At 46.0% G+C, this 9,889-nt stretch overlaps 1 non-coding gene across 1 annotated transcript; it reads left to right on the top strand.

Moving 5' to 3' along the window:
* Nucleotides 1-2,342: 2,342 nt before the first annotated feature.
* LOC146180042 (U2 spliceosomal RNA) lies at nucleotides 2,343-2,541 on the top strand. Its single transcript, XR_014701001.1, has one exon. It is a non-coding gene; the product is annotated as a U2 spliceosomal RNA (small nuclear RNA).
* The last annotated feature ends 7,348 nt before the right edge of the window (nucleotides 2,542-9,889 follow it).

Raw genomic sequence — 9,889 nt, 5'->3', positions numbered from 1 at the left:
TCCCGGAGCTTTGCCATGTAGCTGAATCGGTCTAGATGGCAAAACATTGCGTATCCAGATTTGGGCACAAGTAGTGTTTGATGAGTTCCTCCAGGATGACCTCATGACGAACATTGCAAAGGCTTTGTGTATATTGACGGCCAGGAGATAGGTAGGGCTTTGCGATGAGCTCTATTATAAACTCTTCACAAAAGCCAAAGGCAGTGATGAGTCCCGAGGATAGGGCGCAAGCCAGCTTGGGCTGGATGAAATCCAAGACTGACGTATTCAATGTAGTGACTAATTCGGGTATGCAGCAAGGACTCGATTAGTTCACAGAGAGGTGAAATCAAGGGAATTGGATGCGTATTACTAAGACGGCGAGGGTTTTTGCCAGATTTACGAATGCGAAGAAAAAGAGAAAGCTTGAGATCATCCGGTACCAGTCCGGTCTCCTAGGAAGAATTAATGATGCGTAGAAGAGCATCCTGGGCTGCACAGTCAATATTACGAAGCTCCTGCCAAATGACTCTGTCGCCCTGGTGTGGCGCGAGCTCCACCTCGTCAGAGCGCTACTTGGAGTTCTCCCTTAGAGGATGGGCGATCCAAGTCTGAATCAGGGTTTCTGATCGTGAAAAAAGTGCTGGTGAAGGCTTTAGGTGGATGTGTGGGAATAAATTACAAGGGTTCAACGCTGCTGAATCAAATATTGAGCGAAAGCATTAGCTGCGGGCGACGGATCATTCTTCTCCTTCTCTTTTTCTTTTTCCTATCAAGTCCCGCTTTAACCAAGCCGTATGAACGTACCGTATGAAGAGGTAACGTGCATGCCAGGGTCCTACCAGGCTGATTCTGACATAGCCATCCTATGTGAAACGAGATAGCCAAGTTGGCAGCTCCTGCCGACTGCTTGAGTTGGTAGCCCAGCTCTCTCTTTTGTCACGTGGGGTGTAACGTCACAGCGTCGCTTGGGTAAGACGTGTCTACTGGCCCCGCTACGCTGTAGGCTCGAAACCTAGAGTAGTATTGCTTTCGCAATAAAAGAAGCCTGTAACTTCATCTTCAACATCAGCTGGGTTGCCGATGAGAAAGAGCTCAGCGAGAGGTAGGGCCCCACGTGCCTTGCCATTTAGGCCACGAAAGATGCGCCAAGGTTGTGATAGGCCTGGTACTTGTCCAAGATGGTCGCATGTAGAGTTCCAAGCCTCACTTTGCATGTGAATTTGGTATGCTCGGATAAACTTGAATTGCCGTCGAAGAAGTACGAGATCTTTGTGACGTTTTCCGCGAGTCCAAAAACGCTGCGTGAGTTTATAAGCACGACGGCAAAGTTTATTCAGGTGAGCATCAATGCCAACTGTGGAGTCGTCACAGGGGACATATTCGAGAGCTTTAGTGCGGATATCTCTAAGTACAGACGGGATTGAGTCCATATCCGAGAATGGGGTCGTAGTATTTGCCCGAAATGTCTCCTAGTTGAAACAAGAACGTGATGTCCAAACGCGAAGACATTTGCGATTGAGAGTGAGCAAGATGGGCAAGTGATCACTGCCCCACAAATTAGAAAGTACTTTCCAGCGCCGAAGAAGGCGCGGTGATGAGAATGTAAGGTCCAGTGTTGTGTCCGCTTGAGAGGGATGGAGACCGATACGGGTCGCCGTGTTAGCTTCGTTGCATAGGGTATGGAGTTTGATCGAGGGCGTCATATAGGTTCTATACTCGTGTCATATAGGTGTTTACCACTTTGATTAGGCTGAAATGAGCTCCAGGCTGCGTGATGTGCATTGAAATCTCCGCCGATAAGAACAGGATTGGAGTGTGCGGAATTTGTAAGGTCAGGGAGCCAGATACAGGGTTCTGCCATGACGTTACCTGGCCGGAAACAGGCCGATGCCACGACGAAAGATTTTTGACCAGGGGGAAGATTCTTACTGCAACGATCTCCCGAGTGGGAGCGCAAAGGGATTTTAGCGAGAGCTGAGTGGAGGGAGAACCGTTAAGATTAAGACGGCCACCGCGCGATGTATGAACGGGCGTTTTTATGGACTGTAGGTGTCTAGTAAGTACAATAATCAGATATGTAACAAGGTCCGCGCCCTTCTTGAAGGAGTATGAAAAGAGGACGGCGCTGAGGCACAAATGTTCGAAGGGTAGGACCATTCTGACTGAAGCTTCTGCAGTTTAATTGATTCCCATGAGCCATAGTACTCATGAAGGTGGCACAGATTTACGGCGCCTACTATCCTCTCTATGTGTGGTACGTTGGAACTCCTCAAACATTCTGTCCAGATGGCTCTGCGTAGAAGTCAGGGCAGCAGAAGGAGATGCGTTAACATCCTTTCGCAGAGTTTCTTCCAGCTTCTGTGTCTTCTGGGCGCGTTAAGATTAAAGTGTAGCATCTGTTCTTAACAGCTTAATATCTGTTACGGGTTCTAATGAAAGGCGAAGTGCAAGCGCACTTGCAGTTCGCCTGTCATGCTCAGTTCACCGTGATTTCGCACTCAATGAGAGAACGATTTGATTTGATGTTTTCAACAATTCCAACTAATAAAGCGAAGCAGCTTGTCATACCTCCACGTAAAAGAAAAGATAGCGTATTATGCCGCAGAGCGCTAGCAATTCACCGCAATTTAGAAACTGATGTGATGAGCACGTTTGGCGCCCCGGTTGGTGCAAAGCACTTCGGCAAGTGCGTGCACCAGAAATTTCAAGAACGAACCAAAGCAGACATTTTAGGTCAGCCGAGAGAGATTTAATCTTTCCGCCTTTACCTCAACACTATCCACTATCCATTCATTACAAACAGCGCTCCTTGAGGACTTCCCTCGCGCGTCCGTTTCTACATCATTTCCTGTAATTGGCCCGAATGCATAACAAATCGCTAGGCACTTGTGTAACCTGCTGCAGAGATTCTTAACGATTGCAACAACAATGCTGGCTTCCGAAGGAGAAATTAAATTTCTTATGGTCACAGTCATGACACATACAGCATAGGAGGTGGTATATAAAGCAGAATAAAAGTTCGCTATAACGGCGTTTAAGGCATAGATAGCTCTCCTGGACTCGCGGGTGTAGTCTTTGGCAATAATGTAGAGCAGGGGAACCGCAATAGACTCGAGGAGATATTTCACACTAAAGGCACACGGCGGTGAATGTCTGTTCACCGCAAAAGAGAGAAAAGAAAATGAATTTCGATTACAGTAAACGAAAGGGCAAAAGCTATCTCACTACGGCATTAACATCTAAAGCAAATGAGTGAGTGAGGAATGGCTGAGGGTGTGAAGAAAACGGTTACTTTTCAAGGCCACAAATGGAAAACTAAGGCGAAAAACGGGTTGCACGAAAAGCAAGAACGAAATATAATTTTGAAGTAATATATTTCCACCAACTGCCTCATTATCGCGCTTTAGGGGACAGGTGGAAGGCGGTAGCGAAGCGAAAGAAAGAGGGTCCATACTTAAGAGTACGAAATGAGCGTAAGTTTTATTACTGCATACGTGCGATATGCTACGTCCTCGCATACTCACGCATCCTGTGGTGCTGCTTAGTGCGAAATCGTCATGCGAAACTCAGAGTTTGCGTAATAGGTCTGTGTTGTGGAGTTATGCAGAAATTCGGACCTTTTCTTGCGTTTCATGAAGAATGCCATGATCTGTTGGCGAGAGAGAAAATGCTGGCCGCTGTGGTGGCCGCTAGAAAGTTGCAGGTACACCAAGGACACATTTTAGATTATTTTGCTGCGCTGCGAGAAATCAACGAGAAAACCAACTTAATCACTAGTGAAAAAGCCGCCACTACTATTAAGTTTGGTTTGTTATGCAATGTTTAATGTCCCAGGCGACTCAGGCTATGAGAAACCGAATCAGGCTACGCGAGACGTAATGAAAGACGGTGCAAATTTTCGACAACCTGGGGTTCTTTAAACTTGACTGTCATGATTCAGTACGAGCGCCTTTCTTTTTACCATGCATAGAAAAGCAGCCGGCGAGGCCGGCATTCAATCCCGCGTCCCTGGCTTCTATTGCCGAGTGCCCTATCCAAAGAACCATCACAGAAATATGTGATTCGGAGGCTGTTTTCATTGAAGCATTGCGCGAAAGGTACGAACTGTGGCTTGCGCAACTCGGTACCATCGGGGGCAGAAACCTAAAAATTATGCCGCATGTTTGTCATTCCTATTGATTCAAAAAGCATGATTACGTCACTAATCTTTATTATCAGGCTTGTAATTTAACAGACGTTTCCGGATATTAAAACATCTGTTCTTAGTCTCAATTAGAAGTGAAAACTTCCTCATCCACTATTTCAAAAACATTTTTTCAGCCTGAACATTTACTCTAGGTATGGGCGGTGTGCTTGAATAATGCTACGATATTTAATCATTAAATAAATATTGCCTGCGACAGTCACCCAAAACAAAATCAAGACATATAAAACAACAAAGCAGCAGCGGTACCATCTCACGCCCGCTTAAAGAACTAAGCAATAGAGCTGAGTGCAGCGGTAGAGCACTCGTTTCGCTGCCGAGTACAAGATGGAGTGAAAGAGGCCACTGTGTTACGAATCTTTAACAAGATGTTTATATAGGTAAACAGGATCTTAGAAAATTTTTAAAAAGTTCTCACAGTAGCAAACTGTCCTTTTTCACCTTTATTATTCATCCAGTCAAGGATTAGACACTAAACTAGAGATGAGCGGAATATCCTTGAACCTTTCCTTATTCAATAGACGAGAATGAGTCCAACACTCATTACTAGGCTAATGTACTCGGATGATATAGTACTAACGGCAGGCAATGGAGAATATAGACCTCATCACCGGGAAAACTTTTAGAAAACTTGGCATGCTAAGACGCCGTTTACACCTTGCCAATTCCAACACAAGACATCAAGCTTACACTGCACTGATAAGGCCATAGAATATGCTTCCGTCATATGGCATCCTCATCAGGACTCCCTTTCCAATCTTCTTGAATCCGACTAGAATAAAGAAGCAAGATTCATTACATCATCCTACTCAACATTTCAGAGCGTATCATCAATAAAGAAGTTTTAAACCTACCATCGCTCGCTTTCAGAAGGAAGGTTGCGAGATTATCATTTCTTTACACATTATACTATAGCAACTCGGAATTGGCTCGCTCCCATCTACTTCCTGCTCCTCACGTCTCATCCCGGCTTGATCATGCGAACAAAATCCTCCCACTGCTCGCACGAACAAAAAAAAAAATACCAATATTCACCACTCTCTTTAGCAATAAATGAATGGAACGACTTGGCGTCAAATATCGCTGTTTTGACTGATTTATCAGAGTTTCAAGCAGCATTGCTAGCTTCTTCAGACGCATCGTAGTCAATTTGCGCGGTTTTGTCGTTCCCTGTTTAAGAGTTTTCTTTCCTTGATTCTTTCGGTGTCATCTGTGTTTCTGAGTCGGAGAGATCTTTAATGTTTCATTTATTATCTTTTTTCTGGTTTTATTTTCTGTATTCATGGTCAGCTTTGTAGTGTCTGTCATGCGCAATATGCATGTTTTTCCCTTTTCCTGAAATCGCTGCACTTATCTTTTTACAGTTCTCTTATGATGAAATGTTGCTGGCCCGACTATTTTTTCCTAGTTTTGTATAAAGATCACTGTGACTAGTTATATACTTCCCTCACATACCACTATAACATCATCTGTTATCCTGTTTTTGTTCTACCCTTTCTTCCACATCCCCCCTTACGTAATGCCCTATTGGGCCTTTAGGGCATTTCAAATAACTATATGCATGGGTTGCTGGCTATCCGGGAATAGGGAGGAAGATTGGGCCTGAAATGGGACAAGCTAGGACAGTCTTGGGCTTTGATGACAAGGAGCACAGTGAGCCTATGTGATAGAGCAGGACAAGATGGATGTGCTGGATAAGTACAAATACTTTGATGTACGGCTAAATGTTCGTACCATGTATGCTTGGGCCATCTTTGGCCCGTAGTATGAAAATAAATCAAAGGAGCTGATTTTATGAGCATGCAAAATATGCAACGGCTAAAAATAGCAGGTATGCAGCGCTCATCAAAAAAGAGCACTGCAGAATTACAACAGGTATGGAGTAGTACAAGGGATTTGGAAAGGGGTGATGATTCCTTTGAAATCATGAGCGCCTTTGGAAATCAGGCAGTGTTGGGAGCTGACGGAAACACACCAAACTAGCAGGTAAAAGGGGACCCGGAATGGCGTTGATTAGAGGCATAGAGGCTAGCAGCAAGATAAAATCTAAACAGCGATTAAAAAAGCGGGGAAACGCGGTGGGGTCGGAAAGTCTTAACCTACCTCTAAATGAAGAATATTGGCATAAAATAGAGGAAGCAGACAATTAAAGTGATATGCAAATATATGTACAGCAGTAGGGCTACCAGCCAGAATTATTAGTATAGAAACATGTTAAAGAAACACCGAGGGCTCAGTGGAAAAAAGAGATTTAGACCAAATCAGCAATAGAAATGTATAGGTCGTTGAATGAAAACGTTCCTAAATAAAACATCTGAGATAAGCGTACGGACACCACATTCTTGTTAGAGAGTAAGACAGGAGTACTGAGGGTTATGCATAATCAATCAGGTACAATGAGATAAATATGCTATGAGCTTTGTGTCGAGAGAAGGACGAAATGGGTGACCACTAGATAATGTCCTTTAAAGGGCTCCGTTCTACGAACCAAATGAATGGATCAAATTGAGCCGACGCCGTGGAGTTAAAGGACCGTGGAGGATACTTTGAATTGACAGAAATAACCAAACAGAGGTTAGCCGTCTTGTGGCTAAAATAAAGACAAGAGTAAATAAACTATATTAACGGCCGAGTAGTGTATGCCGCGGCCACTCGAATCAAAGGATTACTGGCTCCATTTATGGCAGACGTTTGAGAATTACGGCAGAGGTCACCGACATAGCAGTAGCGAGCATATAACTATTCCACATGGCCATTGACGTAGAATAATATATTCATCCAACAGTGGTCAAACATTTAAGGGAATCTTCCAAGGTGGAGTAGTTTTCTAATAAGGGATAATTACTCAGTGACGTCCACCCAAGCGAAGTCATACGGCTTCCTCAGAAACTTCGTAGTTAAAGAAAAATTCGTCCTGTCCTGCCGGGGGATTGAACCCGGCCCCACCGCTTTTCCGGGGCAGTCGCACTACCGACTGACCTAACGAGGACGGCTAGCACATCTTTTGGTAAGGTGAGAGTGAATTGATCTATAACTCGAAGTGAAAATGATGTTGGTTAAACATAAACAAAAACTATGACATCACTGCAGTAACCTGCACTGGAGAAATGACAGCATGGTTATCCCCATTTCCACTATCACTAATTTTATTATATCCTTTATTAAAAACATGTTATCACTAATTTCGTCATAACCAAATATCGCTAGTGTTTGTTCCACTTTTTGCCGCTAATTTCTTATCACTTTATTTCTTTTCATCATTTTTCTTATCAGTAATTTCCTTTTTCCTAATTTCCGTATGCCTAATTTTGCTCGCTATAACATTCTACGCGCATTACTAAATTGTTTCTAGTTACGCCATATTACTGTGCCGCACTAAGGGTTTCTCGTTGTGACATAGTTTTACTACCATTTGTTATCGTCCACCATCCGAGTCTTCTAACTTCATCAATGAACTACTCAATGCGATTAACCAAGTCGTAACTTGTTACCCTTCATTTCCTATGTCTCTTCTCGGTGACATCAACATTCCTAACATTACATATGACACTGACCCCGTTACCGTTATTCACTGCTCTACAATACCACAAAACTTCCTCGACTTAAGCTCTATCTTCTCATTTTCATACTTGAAATGTGTATTTAATGGTTGGTTGGAACGTCTAGCGCTGGCAGTACTTTGGGCACAGCAGGATCGAATTACCAGCCGCAGGGCACAGCTTCAGCGTGAGCGAGATGGCCGCCAGAGGCAAGCGATGGTGATGGCGATGCCGCAGCGTTTTCTGTTCTTTGTCTTCTTTACATTTCCCCCGCGTGAAGAAGTCGCCATCCTGGCGACTCAGGGAGAAGAGACGACCAAAGGGTTGTAATATGGCTTGAGGCGGCTAACGTGGACAACCTCGCGGCCGCGACGGTGGTGGTCGGAAGAAGGGGTGACTGGCTCGATGACGTAGTTCACAGGGGATGTGCGTTCCAAGACGCGATAAGGTCCGTGGTATTTGGCGTCTATTTTGTTGGTGGCAGGAACGCATAGCCAAACGAAGCTGTCGGCCAGGAACGTGGGAGCAGGGGTATCGGTATCATGCTGATCTTTGCGATAGCCTTGAGTGTTGGAGGTAAACGTGCGAGCTAGCTGACGGCATTCCTCGGCCCTCTGTGCAATATCTGACAAAACTGTACTCAGAGGCATCTGGATGGTATGGCAAAATTGTGTCCAGAGTACAAGATGGCTCACGGCCATATAAGAGAAAGAAGGGTAAAAACCCAGTTGTTGCTTGGGTGGCAGTGTTGTACGCGAACGTTACGAATCGCAGTACCTGGCCCCAGTTAGAGCTTCCCGATTCAGATGTAACATACATTGCGAGCATGTCCCCAAGCGTACGGTTGAAGCGCTCCGTGAGGTCGTTTGTTTGTGGGTGGTACGCAGTTGTAGCCCGATGTATCGATTTACAAGACGACAGGAGCTCTTGGACTACTTCGGAAATAAAGACACAACCTCTATCACTAGTAGCTCGCGAGGGGCGCCGTGTCGAAGAATGAAATGGTGCAGAAGAAAATGGGCTACCTCTCGGGCTGTCACCGCGGGAAGTGCAGCAGTCCCGGCGTAACGAGTCAGGTGGTCGACGGTGACGATGACCCATCGATTACCAGCGGCACTGCATGGTAGCGGATCATAAAGGTCAATTCCCACGCGATCAAACGGGCGAGCTGGACACGGTAAAGGCTGGAGAGGGCCAGCAGGGTGGCGAGAAATCTTGCGTTGTTGACAGGCGGTAGAAGAGCGAATGTAGCGACGTACGAAATTGTACATTCCCCGCCAGTAGTACCTCTGACGAATTCGATCATAGGTTTTGAGGACGCCGGCATGAGCGCTTTGCGGGTCAATGTGATGGTGGGCACAAACCTCGAAACGGAGGTGGCGCCGAATGACAAGAAACCACGTTCTGCCGTCTGAGTTGTAGTTCCTGCGGTAGAGAAGGCCGTCCCGAATGGCGAAATAGGAGGCCTGTCGGCGGAGCGCCCGAGGATGCGTAGCCGCGGAAGTAGTCCCAAGGATATCTAGCAGGTTAGAAACCCTAGGATCTTGTCGTTGCTCGAAAGGCATATCCTCAATGGTGAGTGCTGACAAGAATGCTTGAGGAGGGGACGATGAGTTAGGCGAGAGCACCGGTGACCGAGACAGAGCGTCGGCGTCAGAGTGCTTGCGGCCAGAGCGGTACACTACACGGATGTCGTATTCCTGAAGCCTGAGAGCCCAGCGCCCGAGACGGCCAGACAGATCTTTGAGAGATGTGAGCCAGCAGAGAGCGTGATGATCTCTAACTACCTCGAAGGAGTGGCCGTATAAGTAAGGGCGGAACTTCGTTACAGCCCACACGATTGCTAAGCACTCCTTTTCGGTAACGGAGTAGTTGGACTCGGCTTTGGTGAGAGCACGGCTTGCGTAGGCGACAACGTATTCGGAGAAGCCAGGCTTGCGCTGGGCGAGGACGGCGCCGAGGCCGACACCACTGGCATCAGTGTGAAGTTCTGTAGGTGCAGTAGGGTCGTAATGGCGAAGGATTGGTGGTGACGTCAGAACATTGCGCAGTGTCGCGAATGCATCATCGCAGGCTGGCGACCAAGAGGAGAGGTTAGGGGTGTCTTTCAAGAGCAGTGTAAGTGGAGCTATGATGGTTGCGAAATTCCGAACAAAACGACGAA

The sequence above is a fragment of the Amblyomma maculatum genome, chromosome 9 (assembly GCF_055883805.1).
Source record: "Amblyomma maculatum isolate TAMU_Amacu chromosome 9, ASM5588380v1, whole genome shotgun sequence".
Taxonomy (NCBI): domain Eukaryota; kingdom Metazoa; phylum Arthropoda; class Arachnida; order Ixodida; family Ixodidae; genus Amblyomma; species Amblyomma maculatum.
The sequence above is the reverse complement of the archived record's forward strand: the minus strand, read 5'-3'. Positions and strand labels throughout refer to the sequence as shown.